This window comes from Equus asinus, chromosome 30 (assembly GCF_041296235.1).
Source record: "Equus asinus isolate D_3611 breed Donkey chromosome 30, EquAss-T2T_v2, whole genome shotgun sequence".
NCBI lineage: Eukaryota > Metazoa > Chordata > Mammalia > Perissodactyla > Equidae > Equus > Equus asinus.
The window spans coordinates 22,858,168-22,878,233 of record NC_091819.1 but is presented as its reverse complement, the minus strand read 5'-3'; the positions used below and the strand labels follow the sequence as shown (position 1 = coordinate 22,878,233).

Below are 20,066 nucleotides of genomic sequence, written 5' to 3'. Positions count from 1 at the left end.
ATCTCACAGTCAGGCTTCGATGACACTGCTGAGGTCCTTGTCAGACACCCCTAGGACAACTCAGTGCTTCTTTCCCTCAGCTTGATTTTTTGCTGTGAACTGCAGTGTCTTTGCCCAGAGGATCGTCCTGCTTGTCTGGAGTCCGAATCGTTTGCTTGAGCAGTTACTGGATTCCAGTTGTATTGATGGTGATTCCAGTCCTTCTGGGGGTTGGCAGCCACTGTGGTGCCCAGGACACCGGGAAACAGCTCCAACTAGCATGACAATCTCTGAGGAGATCTCCCTAAGGACGAGCGCCGGGTGGGCACAACACTGAGCCCTGGCATTGAACCACCCCCTGGTCTCCTCTGGCACCTCCCACATTATCCCCAGGGCAGGGACCATCTCCAGGCAGGCCTTGCCTGGGGACAATGACTGAGGAAACACATGTAACACCACTGCCAAACTCAGGGACGCTTGACAAAACACATCTTATCTACATTATGTTGAACAAGCACAACTTGTGATCAAAACCATTTCTTGAGGCCGGCCCCATGGCCAGGTGGTTGAGTTCGCAGGCTCTGCTTCGGCGTCTCAGGGTTTTGCCGGTTCGGATCCTGGGCGCGGACATGGCACCACTCATCAAGCCATGCTGAGGCGGCATCCCACATGCCACAACTAGAAGGACCCACAACTTGAAAAAAAAAATACACAACTACGTACCAGGGGGCTTTGGGGAGAAGAAAAAAGACAGATTGGCAATCCTTAAAAAAAAAAAATTTCTTCTTCCGCTGCCCTTTTAAAAAGAGCGAGGCACTCTTTCTCCTGCCACTGGAAGAAAATTCTGCAGGCAGCCTCTGTGACTCTTCGCTTCTGCAAAGACAGATGGCCTTTCACACCCCACGGTGACGCTAAGCTTCAAACACAGTTTCAACTCAGCAATTGGAATGCCCAGTCCAAGACGACAGTCAAATCTCTGAACTTGACTTAGCATCACCGGCTGCCCCTCCCTTCGCTCAGCTGGGCCTGCTTCTGGCTGAGGGCCTGCGGAGGAAAGGGATGCTCTATTTCCCAGCCTCTCCTCTTCCTGCCCAAGTTTCTAGCCCGTGTCAGGGCCCCGGGGAGGGAAGGGGGCAAAGGCATGGGATAGGAAAGGCCTCTCCCTGCAGTGGGCCCTGGTTAATCGGGCTCTGGCAGGAATGTGATGCTGGCTCACTCTTAGGGTGCTTTCATCAGCTTTTCAGGGGGTCCCTGCTGGGCCCCTCGAACCAGGCAGGTGTGTGTCTGTTGTGGTCACCTGTGCAGGTCCTAGCAATCAGGCATTCACCTCCAGCTTCCTGCGACCAGGCTCCCTCATCCCCATGGGCAGTCCCACTGGACAGGACCCAAGAGGACTCCTCGCTGCACTCCCCCTGGTCGTCCACACCTGGCCTGTGTGCGTCACCCACACAATCCTTGCCCTGACCATCTCTAGGAGCTTGGCCAATCCCAGTGCAGTGGCGTGCTCAAACCTCTCCTGCAAAGTAGTCAGTCGGTCCTGTGTCTTTGCCAAGTGGGAGACAGACACCGGTCCCCTGTGCCCCCACCGGAGGGGTTACAGAGAAACTCTCCGAGGAGACAAGCCACCTACTTGCCCTTCATGGGGGAAGAGGATGGGTCCTTGGCACAGCCTTCCTCTAAGACAGCCTTCTTATGAAATCTCTCTCCACGTGCTGAACCCCCGTTATGTCCCCGACCTGGCCGAAGGGTCTAAGAGTCCTAGAACTCCTCTCAGACTGTTTCCTTTTCACACCTGTGGTATTTCAAAGTCACCATCAGAACTTCACTCTTATCCTATTGCACACTAATTTTACTCTCACATCAACTCTGTGAGATAGATGTTATTATCCATAGTCTACATAAGGGAAACTGAGGCACAATGAGCCTAAGTGACCTGCCCAAGGCCATACGTCTAGTAGAAGACTGTTCTAGACATGCCTTTCGTTGCCTGACCGACAGAAATCCTGCTGAATGGGTGGACTGAGTGAAAACCCCATTCCCCCAACCCAGGGCCAGCGGCGGATGACCAGTGTGTTCAGTAGTTTGTACAAAGAGAAAAATGATTGCACCCCAAGGAATCTTTTGGGAGTGATGGGAGTGTTGTGTATCTTGATTGTGAAGTCAGTCATTGAGCTGACACTTTAAAGAGATGCAGTTTATTGTAAGTTACACCTCCATGAAGTTGATTTTAGGGGCCGGCCCCGTGGCCGAGTGGTTAAGTTCGCGCGCTCCGCTTCGGTGGACCAGGGTTTCTCGATTCGGATCCTGGGCGCGGACATGGCACCGCTTGTCAGGCCATGTTAAGGCAGCATCCCACATGCCACAACTAGAAGGACCCACAACTAAAATATACAACTATGTACTGGGGGGGCTTTGGGGGAGGAAAAGGGAAAATTAAAAAATCTTAAAAAAAAAAAAGTTGATTTTAAAATACCAATAGATTAAATAATAGGAATAACCTTTGCCCGTCAGTGGTGAAAACTAGAGCTGAGATGTCATGTAGACCTGGAATTGGAGCCAAGTTGGACTCTGTGTGATGAGCTGATGGAAGTCATCAAAGGGAAGACAGGTGCCCAGCAGATTTCCAGAGAAGCCAAGCAGAGGAGACCATGTGGTCCCCACCCCCAGGCGGAGGAGCAGACTTCAGCTCCTCACTTCTGTTCCCACTTCCTGTTTCCCACAGGGCCCGATCCCCTGGTTCCTTCCTTTGGATCAAGGTCTCCATAACTTTATCCTAGGGCTCCCTCTTCCTTGAGCCAGTCCAAGTGGGCGTCTGTTCCTCAATCCAAGAGCCTTGACAGCACGTGCAGCAAGGGGACCCAAGTTCAGGCTCTTGGGCCCGAATTCTCTGCCAGTGTTCCTGTCACGTTTCTGCTGGGCCGGAACACGGGGCATGAGGCTGGCCCTCTCTTTCTGGGACCTGTCTACACATCCAGGAACCCTGGTATCTGACAAGCTCACCCTCACGTCCCTACAAACTGCCACCAGGGCCTCCTGGGAAAAGGGGCAATGAACAGTGAAGGTTATGATGGCCTTCCAAGGCCAGACAATCAGCCCCACGCAAGGGTGCTCCTGCTCAGAGACATGTGCCAGAGAAGCCACAGAGACTATCACAGCAGGTGAGCTCACGGGAGCATCTGAGTCTGAACCAGGGGACCAGAGGGACAGAGCCACTGATGCCTCTAAGTGAAGCAAGCACTGGGTTTGCCCAAAAGTAGGTTACTGCGAATCTTCTGACCTCCTTGTAGCTTGAAGGGCAGGGGGCCGAATGTGGCAAGCCCACAATCCGAAGCCCCGGGGGTGAGAGTGTGGACTTCAGCCAGACTGCCTGGGCTCCAGCAGCTGTGAGACGTAGGACAGGTTACTGAACCTCTCTGTGCCTCTTATTCTTGACCTGTAAAGGGGGGATTACAAGACCTTCTCATGGAGTTGTCCTGAGGACTTATGGGTAATTTTTCTCTCTAGTTTTCCTGAGTTACTAAGGGGTGAAGCACTTGGGTCAGTGCCTGGTACACAGTTAGTGACCTGTGTGGCCACAGCTGCAAGGACCACACGGCTTTGGAAAGTCTCCTGATAGTCGACACTGAGCTCTTCCCACCCGGGCGCCAAACACCCCTCCTCCCAGCTACCTCCATCGATGTTAAACATTTCAGCTATCGCACTTGCTCATCACACTATCTACGTATACTAATCTCATTAAAATGGAAATTAGACTTGAAGTCTGTTCAATAATGTTTATTAAAATTTTTTCAAACCCATATTATACAGCATGATGCAATTCTATGAGAAAAAAATTAAAATATACATTCATAGAAAAAAAGATGGAGAAGAAAATTCCAAAATGTGAAAGGAGCAGTGTCCAGGTAGTAGATTTATGGGTCATTTTTATCTTTCAGGTTTTTCACATTTTTCCATAAGAAGCCTTTATAATCAGGTGATAAACACAATAGACCTTTTTAATATGGCTGGGAAGTCTCTCTGTTTCCCTGTCACACTCTCATTATCCCTGCACTGGTCTTGAGTCCCCTAAGTCTTCTGAGGTTCCCCTTGACAGACCCTGAGTGGCCTTCGGCTGGTGCCTCCCCTCCAAGGCGGGTCATCTGCCGGCTTGTCAGGCACCTTAGCCGGGGCCAGGGCTGGTCATCTCCAAGAGGCTCCTGACCTTTACTCCCAGCACGCATGCCCGAAAGACTGCTGCTGGCCAGGGCTTCTGCGAAGACTTTTCCCAGGCCTCATCCCTGGGTGGGGTACCATCCCTCACTGGAGAGAGACAATGGGGCTCTCGTTTTCGTGCCTGAACCACTTGCAAAGGGCTGATTGCCTTTTCCGACTGAGAAGCTGGGTTCACAGAGGAAAAGGTCCAGTTGGTCAAAGGTGGATTCTGAGGGGAAGGGATCGGTGAGCTCTGCCAGCTGATGGAGGATAGGGAGAAAGATGTGTGGAGCGGGGGTCCCCGCTGTGAGAACGTGGTAAGGTTCTGGAACCTCGGGAACTTCGCCTCATCGGCCCTGACCGGTAACAGTTGCCTGCTCCCATAGTGATTAGCAGGAAAGCTCTTGAAATGAAAAAGGGTCTATTTGTTTGCCTTTAAGAGCAGCAAGGAAGAGGGAAGCGGGGCAGTCTGGGCCCCACTCTTCACCCTCTGAGGGGCTCACGGCCTCCGGCAGAGGGGAGAAGGCTGGGGGCGGCCTGACCCGGGGGGCTGGGGGCCTGAGCAGTGGGAAGCCCAAGTCTGAGACCCCAGAAAACCCCCTCACATAATAAATCCCACGTTCTAAGTGAACCCCAGAAGGCTGGCTAAGACCCAGGATGTCCCCCTGTAAGGTGCCAGGTGTCCAGTCACCCCACCGGGCCCCCTCCTTTCTCCCATTCGGCGATAAATGGTGTCCGCTGTGAGGACACATGGGTTTAACTTGTGAGCGGGGCTGAGAGGTCATCAGGTGGTACCTGCTTCCCCAGGAGTGGGCTCATCATTCATTTTCTGAGGTGCCTTCATGCCACAAACGCTGTCCATTCGCATCCACAGAGGGCCTGTGAAGGGAGGCCCCCTCTGACAGACAGACACTGTTTTGCCAGCACCTCCCGTTAACACTCAGATCTCTGCCGGTGCTGCCTGAGCCTGACAACTCTTCACAGCCCTGCTTGTTCCAAAGGTGATCAAAAGGGCAGCAAGAAGTAAAACGTGCAACGTTGCCAGGCCAGGAAAACACCTGGACCCTGTTTTTTAAAACCCTTTGCTCTGCTGATAATTTGCCCCAAGTGCTCAGCCGAGGCGTTTCAAGGGCAGGTAACCAAGAACATGAGAATTTTTCCCCTTTGATCCATCAAAGCACTGGACCTAGAAAGCCATTTCACATCCAGAAGCCTGTAAGCACTTCCCTCTCTGTTTTAAGAAGAGAAAATCGTTACCAAGAAGAATGATTTTGTAGAAAATCTTGAAAAACATCTAAGTACAAAAGTTAAGTATATTCTGTTCTTTCCTATTCCAAGGAACCCTCTTGGAACCACCATCTTGGAAACTGCTGGTATTTCATGGAAAGCAAATAAATTAAAGGACTGAAATTAAATAAGGCGTCAGGGAATGGTGAGTGGCTCTGAGCACATCCCTACCCCGCCCTTCACTTTCTCTGATGAGACAGAGAGAACCACCTTTGCCCGCAGCGTGAACAGTCCTGCTTGTATGACATCTCACGGTGAGGGAGGTCTTGAAACCTCAGCCAACCTTTCCCTTGAAATGGAGTCTTGATTCTCCAATCTGTAAATGTCAGTGGCTCAGCACCTCCTTTCTGCTCTAGCATGAAATACAGTGACACAGTAAGTTGCAAGGATCTTGGATTGAAAACCAAGGAGGAGCTAAGGAAAGGAACAGTGTGAGAGCAGGGGCTTGAACGAAGGCCGGTGTGGAATCCTGAGGGCTTTGTTGTTTTGTTGTGTTGCGCGATTTTACCTGTCCTTGCAGATTTCCTGATCACAGCTCATTAGATCATTCATATATTATAAGGCTGGGAGGAACCTTAGGGAGTATTTAATTTAGGGATTCCACGGAGGGGCTGTGGAATCTGTGAAACCTCAACTTTGACATGTAAAATTTTGTTGAACATGGTGTATTCGTTTTTAAATTTGTCCACAAATTCTTTGATAATTCTCCCCTCCAAGAGTAGAAGCGAATTCCTCTCTCCTTTGGTCTAGGCTGTTTCCAGTGACTTGCTTCTAGCAAACAGGTCGTAAAAGGCATTGTGCCTTCCTCCTTGCCCTCTCTTTGTATGCTCTGGGGGAAGCCAGCTGCCATGTTGTGAGGAGCCCTCCCCAGCCACAGGAGCCTGCCATCTCAGAAAGGGACCCTGCTAATCCAGTCATGCTGTGGATCAGAGTTCCTGAACCTCAGCGCTATTTACATTTGGGGTTGGATCATTTTGAGGGGAGGCCCTCTCCTGTGCACTGTAGGAGGTTTAACAGCATCCCTGGCCTCCACTTATTTATTAGATGCCAAGAGCACACACACATCCCCTTAGTGACAATCAAAAATGCCTCCAGACATTGCAAAGTCACCCCCAGTTGAGAGCCACTGCCTCAGATGGCTGCAGCCCTGCTTGACATCTTGACTTGAACCTCATGAGCTAGAATCACCCAGGTCAGCTGCTTCGAATTGTGACCCACAGGAACTGTGAGGTCATAAGCCACTAAGTTCTTGGGGTGAGTTATGACACAGTCATAAAGGATCAATTCAACAGGCATGTGAATTTTTCAGAGGAAAAGACTTACCTTTCTTCAGGTTCTTGGGGGGGCACCTGACCCTTAAAAGATTTAAACCTTTTAAACCCCGGATGTAGTCCAGCCTCCTAGCCAAAGTAAAATCCTGTCCACAGCATCCTCAAGTGTTAGTCAAACCAACGCTGCTTGAATATTTCCAGCATTCCTACCTCATAAGGTCACTCAGTTACTTATTCAAAAATTTGGCTTGGACTGAGCCAAAATCTGCTACCTACTCCCACCCGTGTGGCTGGTGGCCTGTGTCTGTTCAGATTTCCCTTCCTGGCTCCTCCATCCCTATCAAAACTTAGCTTTTCTGTGCCCTGCTGCTGCTGCTTCTCTTTTTTTAAGGCCCCTGTTAACTAGTGAACTTACTCTTGCTTCTGAAAATATTGGCTAGCAAGACAGTGCATATTCTGTTTGGCATATTCTATTCTGGAAATGAGAGCGTCAGGAAAATCAGTTCCGTGAGTGTCCCCACTGGTGGAGGTTCAGGGCACCAGCCACTGCCAACTGCTCCTCCCTTCTCTCCAAGTCCCCTGACGTCATGGATGTGCTTCCACCAACTGAGTTTCTTCCCGTCAGTCAGTGCCCCTGGGCACAGTGTTTATGATTTCCTTCAATAAGTGGGAGGTGTCCCAGCGATCCTTGACCCACCTGTCGAGCCTCCTTTCCTGGACTGTTTCCTTGAAGGCCCCTTTAGTCTCTGTTGACATCCAACATGATACTTCTCCTTGGCTACTTTGAAACAGGTCCAGCCCTATTATTTCTAAAGTCAGCCATTGTGGGTCAGAACTACTTGCCAGAAACAAAATGGATGCAGAATGAAAGGCCATGAAGGAATGAACCTCACTCTTTCTAGAGCTCACTTAACAAAGGAGAATAGACAGGACGCTCTTTGGCAGAGAGCTTATGTGGTAGGAGGCACTTGCTCTTGCTCATTGGCTCAGGGTGCACAGCACAGCTTGCCTCGCTAGCTCTCATTGGCTGAGAGCTTATGCGTTAGGAGGCACTTGCTCATTCTCATTGGCTCAGGGTGCGCAGCACAGCCTACTCTCATTGGCTAAAAATGCGTGCACAAACAGTACTCTCAGAATAGAGGAAAGAAAGTTATTAACAGAGTACTACGAAGAATTGTGTTGGCTTTGCTTTTCTTTTAAAGAAAAATGTTTCTAGAGACAAATAACCTTAAAATGAATTGGTGCCAGGCAGGATGGCATTATATAAGGGTATGCACGTATATTCACTCTCCTAGTTAGAAAATAGGCTAAATTAAAAGCATTTGTCTTCTGAAAAGCCATAAAAATTTAACGATCAAACTTTAGATGGCTTCTGCTATCTTTGCCCACCCCTGATAAACTGTTAAAAGCAATTGGTATGTTTACCTGTGTGTTTCCCTCTTTCAGACTGAGGGCCTGGTAGGTGGGACCCATGTCCTGTTAATCTTTGTATTCTTTTCAGGCCTTCGTGTACAGTTAATGAGTCTGTACACTGCACAAGGATACCCAGCCAAGGGAGTGAATAAGGGCTCGAATCCAACATGCTCTTTCCTAATCAAGCTCCATGCCTTGGGGCTGTGCCTGCCCAGAGGAAGTGTACTTTTTCTATTTTATCTGACCTACAACTGCTTCTCATTCCCTAGCAGTGCCCTTTGACTTCTCAGCTCCTAAACACTGTGGGAGCTCAATAACTGTTTGTTGAAAGAGGAAATGAATCAGTGACAGAATGGACCTACTTCGCTTTCAATGGAGGTGATTGGGTGAGGCAGACACTATTTTTTTTTGCCAGCCCAATAATCATTTCCCTCCTTCCTGGCCCCATTTTTTTTTTCTGATAACCACCCCTTTCACATTCTCCCCACCCGCCCCCCCCCCCCAAACTCAGGATAGATCCTGAGGAGTCTAAGCCAGTGGTTCTTGATCTTGGCTACACATTAGAATCACCAAGGGAGATTTTCAAAATCCCTATGCCTAGGGCACATCCCAGGCCAATTAAAGTGGACAGCAAGGGGTGGGCATCAGCCATCAGTGGTTTTTAAAACTCCCCAGGTGATTCCACATACATGTGGCACCTGGTTGCTAAACTGACAACCCCTGGTCTAAGCCAATCATGGTGGTTCCATTCCTGTTGCCGACACATCAGTTAGGAAACAGCACATGGCCCAATTCTGGCCAGTGAGGCACAAGGGGACATCTGCCAAGGGCTCTTGGAAAAGAGGTCCTCAATGACAAGTAACAAGTGACTCCTTCCCCTGGGCGTTGTGATGTCTGGATGCCCATGTGCTGTAACCCTCAGTCACCATGAAAGGAGCTCCCCCCAGGATGAGCTGATTGCTGCGGAAGGCAGGGCGAGGAGAGAGAAGGGACCCAGGAGCCTCACTCCCTGAGACAATGCCATTTCTTAGTGTTTAAAGTCATTCGAGTGAGGGTGTTCTATTATTCAGAAAGGCATCATAACTAATACAGTTAAGAATTCGCAATACATAAAGGTCTCAATACGTAAAGGACTTTAGAAAGAGTTTCCTCATTAGAGGGTAAGTTCAGAGTGTGTGTATGTGTGTGTGTGTGTTTTCCCCTCAAAGGAACAGTGACGTGTGAGAAGCAAACGAAACAGAACATGAGAACAGAGGAGGAGAGGGGAGTAAAAAGGCAAGAGCTAAAAATAGACAAAAATCCATATACACGGTCTGGGAGGAAATTACACTTTAGAAGAGAAATTAGAATGATACAGGAAGAAATTAAGTAACAAGAGGTGCTAAATAACTTTGACAAGTTAAAACTGCTGATGATTCATGGAGATGTAATATGATTTGCTGAACACAGAGGCCCAGGGGAAGGGTTAGAATTAAAGAACTAAGGTAGCAGGAGAAAGAACAATGCACAAGTAGTTATTAAATACCCACTCGGTGTTTGCTCATGCAGGCAACCCAGTAAAGCCAAGAACACTTGCAAGTACAAGATTTGCTCTCAAAAAAGCAATTGGAGAGCAGTCTATCCTGCACGTAAGACACACGCAATAAATATTGGTTGAATCAACTGGGGACAATATATGATCAAGAAGCAGATTGTTGGGTCAGACTATTGCTGACTATTGTGGGCTCAGTCTTTGGAGTGTGGAGAGAGGAAAATGGGCGGAGTCGCTAGAGTGATTCTGGAAGGGACCATGGAATAAAGGAGCTGGGTTTTGAAATTTACAGAGGATTTATTCCGGTATAGAAAACGCAGAGAGATTTATGACATTTGGTGGGTGAATTCTCAATCATAGATCCCTGGCCGTTGCTACAAGCCAACTAATTCCTATGATTACCATCCAGGGATGAGCACAGTGTCAGCACAGTAGAATCTGATGTGAGGCTAATTGTTTTTAATTTGGAAAATGCAAAGTATTCCATTCAAACAGAAAAATGTATGAAAAAGCTTGAGGGTGACTAATATAATCTTTGTGCCACTCTTTTCAATGTTAGCAATTTTTCTATTTTTTAATTAATAAATGGGCACCATGTCGAAGCTTGACTGAAAGAGAGCCTTTGTGAAGCTTGGTGCTCATCTTTTTTTTTTTAAAAGATTTTTTTTTCCTTTTTCTCCCCAAAGCCCCCTGGTATATAGTTGTATGTTTTTAGTTCTGGGTCCTTCTACTTGTGGCATGTGGGACGCCACCTCAGCATGGCTTGATGAGCGGTGCCATGTCCGCACCCAGGATTCGAACCGGCGAAACCCTGGACTGCCGAAGCGGAGCACGCGAAGTTAACCACTCGGCCACAGGGCCGGCCCCCATGCTCGTCTTGTTGAGAAATTGGAGAAGTCACGGTCATTCCATGGTGAGGAGCATAAGTTGCCTGGCTCTGCCACTTGCTAGCTGTGTGACCCTGGGAAGTCTCAAACTCTTGGAACGTCAGTAAAATGACGATAATAATGGTGTCTCTTCTCGGCAGGTTCTGACAATTAACTAAGAAAATGCAGGTGATATTAACTAGTGACTGGTATGTAGTGGGTACTGTGTAAATAGTAACTACTAGTTATTTATATAAAAGCAAAATAATTACCAGAGGCATGCAAAATAGTCTAAGGGCTAAAATCAAATAGGCCAGGAAAAAAAAATAACCAAGAATTACCAAGTAATAACCAGTAACCAAAGCTAGTTACCATTAACATTTTGGTCTATTTCTTTCCAGTCTTTTTTCTATATAAAATGTTTTGGTTGTAACCCTACTATATATTTTGCATCCTACTTTTCTGGAAGGAATTTCTTATAATCTACGACCTTCAAATCAATCCACAGTCTATTTTGAGGTCTGTCCATGTACAGTTTTCTTTCTTTTTTGGAACACTCTTGGTTTTGCAGAAACGCCCACGTTGCTGGGAACTCTGAAGTGTCCGTCTCCCTTAGGCTCTGGTACTTCTTTACCCTGTTCTGTGATTCTGGAGGGAATGGGCACCATCTGATTCAACTTTGCACTCTCAGCTCCAAGCAGGCGCCTGGCTTCAGGGCAGGAATGAAGATGCATTGGCTGAATGAATGAATGAGGAAATGAGTTAACAGGGATGTAGGTTGCCTGAAGCTCATTTAAAGACTAAGGAGATCATTTTAAGGTCAGCCAGCTTCCTTCTGATTTGGATATTCTTATTCTCCCTCTCTCTCTCTCTCCCTCTCTCTCCCTCTCTCTCCCTCTCTCTGTCTCTCTCTCTCTCTCTCTCTCTCTGTCTCTCTCTCTGTATTCTTGCTTATGCACATGGAGCAAAACAGAATCATGCCTGGATTATGACACTCATTTTTATACAACTTTGGCTCTTTTCCCCAAAATGGACATTTTGGGTGCCAAATAGATGCACACTAGGGATCATAAGGCCTGGTTTGGCATCCCAGGTCAGCACTGACGAGCCGTGCCATTTCATAGCTCTTTCCCTTAGCCAGGAGTGCACTGCCCTCCCGCACTGACTAAGAAATCCTCCTTTACAATTCAGCTTAAGTATCATCCCCCCAGAAGCCTTTCCTGACCCCAGATCCACCCCCCGCCTGCACTGCACCCATTGCATGCCATGTTTCTCACATTCTGCCTGTCACTAGATTGAATACCTCTAGCAGAGCGGGACTTTGGTCTTCTCAGTGCCTTGTACTTAGGAGATGCTCAGTACATGTTCCTTGAAAGAACATGAATGTGATCTTGGGTAAGTTACTAAGCCTTTCTGAGCCTCAGTTCCTTCATCTATAACGTGTGATAATAAAGAGATGATGGATGTGAGTGTACTTAACATAAAATGTAAATTAGCTCATAAAACGTGAGAACTTCTGTCATGTAGTACCAGCATCATCTGGATCCAAAATGACTATCTTTCTCTCAGTGGTATTTATTGAGGCGCCAAGAGTATCAGGCAGTTACCAGGAACAGATGAGACCACAGAGCAGTCCTGTACGCTGACTAAGACAACCAGCCACCCTTTATAGGAGGTACAAGCCAGGCACTGTGCAAGATGCCTTACATGTCTTACTTTTCTATTTTCATTACAGTCCAACAGGGTGGGTTAAATTACAACCATCATTTAGCATGAGGAAACTGAGGCACACAGAGGTAAAGTCACTTGTCCAAGGTGACTGTGGTAGTCTTTTATATTGATGGCCCCCAATGAACCATGCCTCCCAGTATATACTCCCTTCCTCTTGCATCTGAGCCGACCCATGGCTCACTTTAAGCAATAGAATGTGGCAGAAGGGACACTGGGTCAGCTCCACGTCTGAGACTCAAGAGACCAGGTAGCTTTAGCTTTTGTGCTCTTGGAAGCCCTGAGGCACCACGTAAGATTTCCAGATATTCTGCTGGAGAGATCGAGCAGGGAGAGTACCTGGAGGATTAGAGGCCCTGAGACTACATGGAGAGAGAGAGAAAGGTTCTTATAACTTCACAGTCAAATGTATCAAAATATAATTTTACTTAATTCTACAAGAAACATGTACTTAAAAGCCTCGACTCTGAATTACAAAGGAACCCGGATGGAAGATCATCATTTTACTATATCAATAAACTGAGGACTGTCCGGTTTACCTGTCACTTTGAAAGCAGGTGTATCTACCTTGGGTACAGTAAATAATGGATATGGCCAGTATTTATTCAAGGATGAACATGAGTACCCAAAAGCAAAATGGAGATCTGACACATTTTGGAAAAGGTAAGCCCAAAGAAAACAAGTAGGGTTTACTTGAGTTGTCTTTTGTTTTATTCACTAATCAAATGTTTAGAAAAAAATAGGTACAAAAGAGCTAAAGGAAGGAAGGCTAACATCAACAGGGCATGTTAGTAGATGAAATGTTTAAAATTTCAATTATTGAGGGGTACTTCTGTTTCCCGCTATGACAGGGTAACAGGTATCAGACATGCTCTCCTGCTGTAATGAAACTGGGCCAAACTTATGAAACAGATGTTGTTAGACACTGTACAGTAGGCAATGCAAGACTGTGATCCTTGAGAAGGGGAGGGAATGAAATGAGCCCAGGGCTCACCTAGGCTGTCTGCCTGGAGAGACTTCCCAGACTGCCATGGTGCAAGAAGAGAAGCCCTAGAAAGAGTGGCAGTTTCACTGAGTTGAAGGACAGAGATTGGTTTCAGGAGGCTAAGGTGGCTGGAATTTGCAAAGCAGAGTAACAGAGAGAAAGATGCTCAGAGAAAGAGCCCAAGAAATCTGCCTGGGGTCCCCTTGAGTCTTGTGCTGGATACTAAGCTGTGTACATCTAACATGAACTCTACAAAGTCAGGTGAAAAATAATCATCGGGAAATGTAAGTTGGACAATTCTCAGAGCTCACACTGTGCTGAGAGATGTTTGAGTTCTATCTTAGTCTGTTCATGCTGCTACAACAAAATACCATAGACTAGGAGGCTTATAAACAACAGAAATTTGTTTTTCCCAGTTCTGGAAGCTGAGAAGACCCAAATCAAGGTGCCAGCAGATTCGGTGTCTGGTGAGGACCGATTTCCTAATTCATAGACGATGTCTTTTCACCGTGTTCTCACATGGCAGAAAGGGCAAGGGAGTGATCTAAGGTCTCTTTTAGAAGGGCACTAATCCCATTCATGAGGGCTCTGCCCTCATCACCTAATCACCTCCCAAAGGCCCCACCTCCTGATGCCATCACATTGGGGATTAGGTGTCTTTCTTTTAAAGATTGGCACCTGAGCTATCATCTGTTGTGAATCTTCCTTTTCCTCTTCCTCCTCTTCCTCTTCCTCCTCTTCCTCTTCCACTCTCCTCCTCCTCCTTCTCCTCCTTCTTCTCCCCAAAGCCCCCCAGTACATTGTTGTATATTCTAGTCGTAGGTCCTCCTAGTTGTGCCACGTGGGATGCTGCCTCAGCATGGCTTGATGTGCAGAGCCATGTCCATGCCCAGGATCCAAATTGGTGAAACCCTTGGCCACCAAAGTAGAATGGGTGAACTTAACCACTCAGCCACCAGACTGGACCCAAGGGATTAGGTTGCAACATTTGAATTTTGGGGAGACACAAACATTTAATCTATGGCAAATTCCAATCAATCAGAGTAAGGAGACCTGATTAAACACCCAGCATATTCAGTAGAGATCACAGAAGGGACACACCTTAGGAGCAGAGCTAAAATAGTTCTTAGAACAGTGCTTCTCAACTAGGGGTGATTTCATGCCCCAGGGGACATTTTGCAATGCCTGGAAACAGTTTTTATCTTCATGACTGGGAAGATGCTACTGATATCTAGAAGGTAGAATCCAGGGATGCTGCTAAACATGTTATAATACACAGGACAGCCCCATAACAAAGAATTATCCAATCCAAAATGTCAAAAGAGCCAAGGTTGAGAAATCCTGCCCTAGAGTAAGAATTTCTCTGGAGCCACCCTAACAAAGCTAAAAACAAGACCTGAAAGGATCAAACAAGCCCACAGGTAATATAATTACTTATCAAAACAAAATATAACATTCTTTAAGGAAGATGAAAATCCAAATGCTCAACAACATAATATGTACAATGACCAGCATCCAATAAAAATTACTAGACAAGCGAAGAAACAGGAAAATGTGACCCATGACCAGGGGAAACGTCAGTCAATAGAAACAGACCCAGAAATGACAGGGAAACATGAATTAAACAAGGACACTTAAAAAGCTATTATAAATATGTACAAAGATTTAAAGGAAAACATAGATATCATGCAGAGAACAATGGAAAGTATAAAAAACAACCAAATGGAATTTCCAGAGCTGAAAAATACAGTATCTACTGAAGAAAGATCAGTTAACTTGAAGACACAGCAAGAAAACCAACCAAATTAAAGCACAGAGAGAGAAATTACCAAAAGCATGAACAGAGACTTAGTGGCCTGTGGCACAATGTCATGGAGTCTAACATACATATAATTGGGGTCTGGGATGGAGGGCAGCAGGCAAAAAGTATTTAAAGAACTATTAACCAAAACTTTTACAAACTTGATAAACCATAAACCCACGGACCCAAGAGGCTCAACAAACCCTAAGCAGGAAAAACACAAAAAACACCATACCAAAACACATTATAATCAAATTGCTGAAAACTACTGATAAAGAGAAAAATCTTAAAAGCAGACAAGAGATATATTACATATAGGTGAACAAAGAATTTTAATCAGAAACAATGCAAGCCAGAAAGAAAAGGAATGCCATCTTTAAAGTGCTGAAAGAAAAAAAGTTACCAATCTAATGAAATAATGACATTTTTAGATAAACAAAAGCTGAGAGGTTCATTTCCAGCAGACTTGCTTTATAAAAAACGTTTTAAAAAGAGTTCCTCAGTTTGAAGAAAAATGATACCAGATAGAAAAATCAGACCTATACAAAGAAATGAAGAATGCTCAAAATGGGAAATATAAAATACTTAAAAAAAAAATGTCTCTAAAAGACACCTGACCATGTAAAGAAAAATGAAATATTTTGGCGGCTTTATAACATATGTGGAAATAAAATGTGTTAAAACAATAGCACAAAGGTTGAGAGGGGAAAATGGACATAAATTATTAAAAGATTCTTATATGTGAAGTAGAATAACAATATTTAAAGATAAGTGATAAGTTAAAGATTTATATTGTAAATCCTAGAATGAACGTTAAAGAAGAAAAAGAAACAACAAAGAGGTATAGCTAGTAATATAGAAGAAAAAATGGAATCCTAAAAAATAATCAAAAGAAGGCAACAAAGAATAGATGAGACAAATAGAAAACAACTGCAAGTGGTAGACTAAAATTCAACCACACTGATAATTACATTAAATATAAATGATCTAAAAATTTCAATTAAAGGCGAGATTGTCAGACTGATTAAAATGTTAAAAGAGTAAGACCAAACTATATCCTGTCTAAAGAAATGTGCTTTGAATATAAAGACACAGTCAGATTAAGAAAGAATGGGTGAAAAAAAAAGATATATTATGCAAAGACTAATCGTAAGCAATTTATATTAATATCAGACAAAGTAAACTTCAGAGTAAGGACTACCACCAGAGATAAAAGAAAAAAACTCATAATGACAAAAGGGGCAATTCGTCATGAACAGAAGAATCCTAAGTGTGTGTATACCTGATGACAGAGGTTCAAAGTACAAGAAACATGGGGCCACGACCATGGCGTAGTGGTCGAGTTTGGTGTACCCTACTTTGGCAGCCCAGATTCATGGGTTCAGATCCAGGTTGTGGACCTAAACTACTCATCAGCTATGCTGTGTCTGCGACCCACATAAAAATAGAGGAAGATGGGCACCGATGTTAGCTCAGGGCCATTATTCTTCAACAAAATTAATTTAATTTAATTTAATTTAAAAAATAAGAAGCAAAAACTGATGGAACTGAAAGGAGAAATAGACAAATCCACAATGATGGGTGCAAATTTCAACAATCCTCTCACAGTAATTGATAGAACAAGTAAAGAGAAAATCAATAGGCACAGATTTGAACATTATCAGTCAACTTGACCTAATTGATATTTATAGAACAGTCCACCTAACAATTGCAAAATACACATTCTTTTCAAGTGCAAATGTAACATTCACCAAGATAGTCCACATCCAGGGCATTAAACAAGCCTCATATTTAAAAGGACTGAAAAAATATAGAGTATGTCCTTTGACCATAAAAGAAGCTAGAAATCAATATCACTATACACCTATTAGAATGGAAAAAAAAAATTTAAGCCAAAAAACTGACAACACCAAGTGCTGACAAGGACATAGAGCAAATGGAACTCTCATACGTGGCTGGTAGAAATGTCAAATGGCACAAGTACTTTGGAAAACTATTTGGCAGATTCTTATAAAGTTAAACATACGCTACCATATGACCCAGACATTCCACTCCTAAGTATTTACCCAAAAGAAGTGAAAACACATGACCGCAAAATGACTTGTATGCACATATTCACAGCAGCTTTATTTATCCCAGCTCCACACTGGAAACAATCCATAAGTGCATCTACAGACAAATAGATAAGAACACTGTGATGTCCATGTAACGGAATGCTACTCAGTAATAAGAAGGAGCAAACTACTGATATGTACAACAACATAGATGAATTTCAAAACATCATTGCTGAGCTAAAGAATCCAGACCCAGAGAAGCATGTCTGTGTGTGTGTGTGTACATATATACACACACATATATATATTTATTTATATAAGGTTCTAGAACAGGTAAAAGAGTGACAGAAAGCAGATCAGTGGTTGCCTAGCCCTGGAAGCAGGTGGGATTGACTGCAAAGGAGTATGAGGGAACTTTTCTTGGTAATGGAAATTTTGTGTTTCTTAATTTTGGTGATGTATACACAGGTGTCAAAATTCATCAAACTGTACACTTGAAATGGGTTCATTTTATTATATATAACCCTTGTCTCAATAAAGTTGATTTAAAGAGAAAAAAATTGTCAAGATATGTATTTTTAAAATACACTTTACAAATATATGTTATGCTTCAATTACAAAAATCTTAAAATTGGTTGTGATGCAAACTATTTGTAGGATTAAAAATAAAGACCAACATTCACCCATGATCCCACCCCCCAAATAAATTACGCTGTTTTCATTTTTCTTCTTTGCCTCCCATCCTTTGCACGTCTGCAATTTAACTGAACTTCGGCATAGGAACATAGGCTAGTAAGGCCTCAGGTTGCAAGTAACCCCAGGGCAGGAGTGCAGCCAGGCCTCAGGAAGGAGGGCAATGGAAGCAGGCCTGGAACACTGCTGGGGCTCCCTCCCTCTCTACTGTCTGTGCCTCCTGTGAGTCCACCACTTTCTTTTCTTTGTAGACTGGCTTTTTCCGCTTTTTCTAGTCATAAGGCAAAAAACATAGGCAGAGGGGCTGGCCCCGTGGCCGAGTGGTTAAGTTCGCGCGCTCCGCTGCAGGCGGCCCAGTGTTTCGTTGGTTCGAACCCTGGGCGCGGACATGGCACTGCTCATCAGGCCACGCTGAGGCAGCGTGCCACATGCCACAACTAGAAGAACCCACAACGAAGAATATACAACTATGTACCGGGGGGCTTTGGAGAGAAAAAGGAAAAAAATAAAATCTTTAAAAAAAAAAAAAAAAAAACATAGGCAGAAGAAAGGACAAATTTGTACCTTATCGTGTAGCTGTCACCGACTAACTGCCCCAAGTAACTCAAAGGGGGTTTCTGAAGCACTTAATTGTTTCTTAAAGGTGTTTTTTAGTTATGCTAAGAGACGCAATCACCAACGGCCCTGAACCGGTCCAAACTCCACTACAAGAGTGGTCCAAACTCCACTACAAGAGTGGTCCAAACTCCACTACAAGAGCGGAGCCTGGGCAGACAGGCCCAAAAGTGTCCAAGAATTACCTTTGCATCATTGTAATGTTAAGGTCTCTGCCTCAGGAGCTTAGGCCTTATCACCATAACATACAACATATGTGGAGACATGTTTTCCAACTGCACCTGCACAAGTGAATACCCATCTCTACCTGTGATGACAAAGCCTCCCTTTTGAGTATTCATTCCCCATCCAAAATAAAGATACCTGTTTCCCCTTCCTCGGGGGCCGTGGCTTTGGAAGTGATTCCCTGTGGTCTCTTTATGTGCTGCAAATAAATTTTACTTTGTGTGACAACTACTTCTGGTGAAGGCTTTGATTTCAACTCACCAAGAAGCAAACCCACTTTGGTTGGGCAACATAGCCACTTAGAACGTGACTTAATCTACTCTTCTGGATCCCATTCCACAATCCCTACAGAAGAGACTCATAGATTTAGTTTCCCATCCTTGAACAAATCAACTGTGGCAAAGTATGAGAAAGAAAACCTTGGGTAGGAGTTGCCTCTGAGCCAATCGGTTGTGCCCTGCAGCCCCTGGAGGAGACACATTTTAAGCCTCACAGAATTTGCTTAGTTCCTGCTGTCTGACAACACCTTGGGACCCTCTGCTACAAGTAGAACAAGGATATTTAGGACAGAACAGTCACATGTTAGCATGCCTGAAATAAGTATTGACAATTTTGATGGGCAGCTTCAGTTTCTAGCAGTGATGTGTACTCTTATTGATGAAAATGACAATAAAATTGGACCTAGAACTAAAACGAACTGTCACTGGAATGAAAGCATTGCGAAAGGACTATTGCATTGAACCTTAAGTGTCATCTTATTCAACACAGAAAATAAGCTACTGCTACAGGAGAGGTCAGACACTAAAATTTCCTTTCTAGGTTTTTTTTTGTTTTTTTACTAATACTTGTAGTTATCCATTAAGTTATACAGGAGAACCTGAAGAAAATAATACAATTGAAGAGAAAAGGGCTGCACGGAAATCTTTAAAAGCTGAATTATGAATATCCATGGAGCAGGTTTCCCCAGATTACTTAATACAAATTCATTCAATCTGATGATATTTGGGGTGAACATGAAATGGATTAAATTTTTTGTTTGTTTGCTTTGGTGAGGAAGACTGGCCCTGAGCTAACATCTGTGCCAACCTACCTCTATTTTTTGTATGTGGGATGCCGCCACAGCATGGCTTGATGAACAGTGTGTAAGTCCGCACCCGGGATTCAAACCCATGAACCCCGGGCTGTTGAAACAAATTGTGCGAACTTAACCACTGTGCCACCAGGCAGGCCTTGTGATTGCATTTTGTTTGTAAAGATTGCATTTTGTTTGTTTGTTTGTAACTTTGGATCCAGATCCCTGTGAGATGAAGAGCTATTGTTATGTGTCAAAGGAAGAACTAGAAAAACTTGTGAGAAAAGCAGCCAATAGTGAAATCAAGATGCCTTCCTGGGTCAAAATGATTGCACAGACTTTTCTCTTTACATAG

At 44.7% G+C, this 20,066-nt stretch overlaps 1 pseudogene; it reads left to right on the top strand.

Annotated features, from left to right (window-relative positions):
- The first annotated feature begins 19,075 nt into the window (after positions 1-19,075).
- LOC106846376 (isopentenyl-diphosphate Delta-isomerase 1 pseudogene) lies at positions 19,076-20,066 on the top strand (annotated as a pseudogene).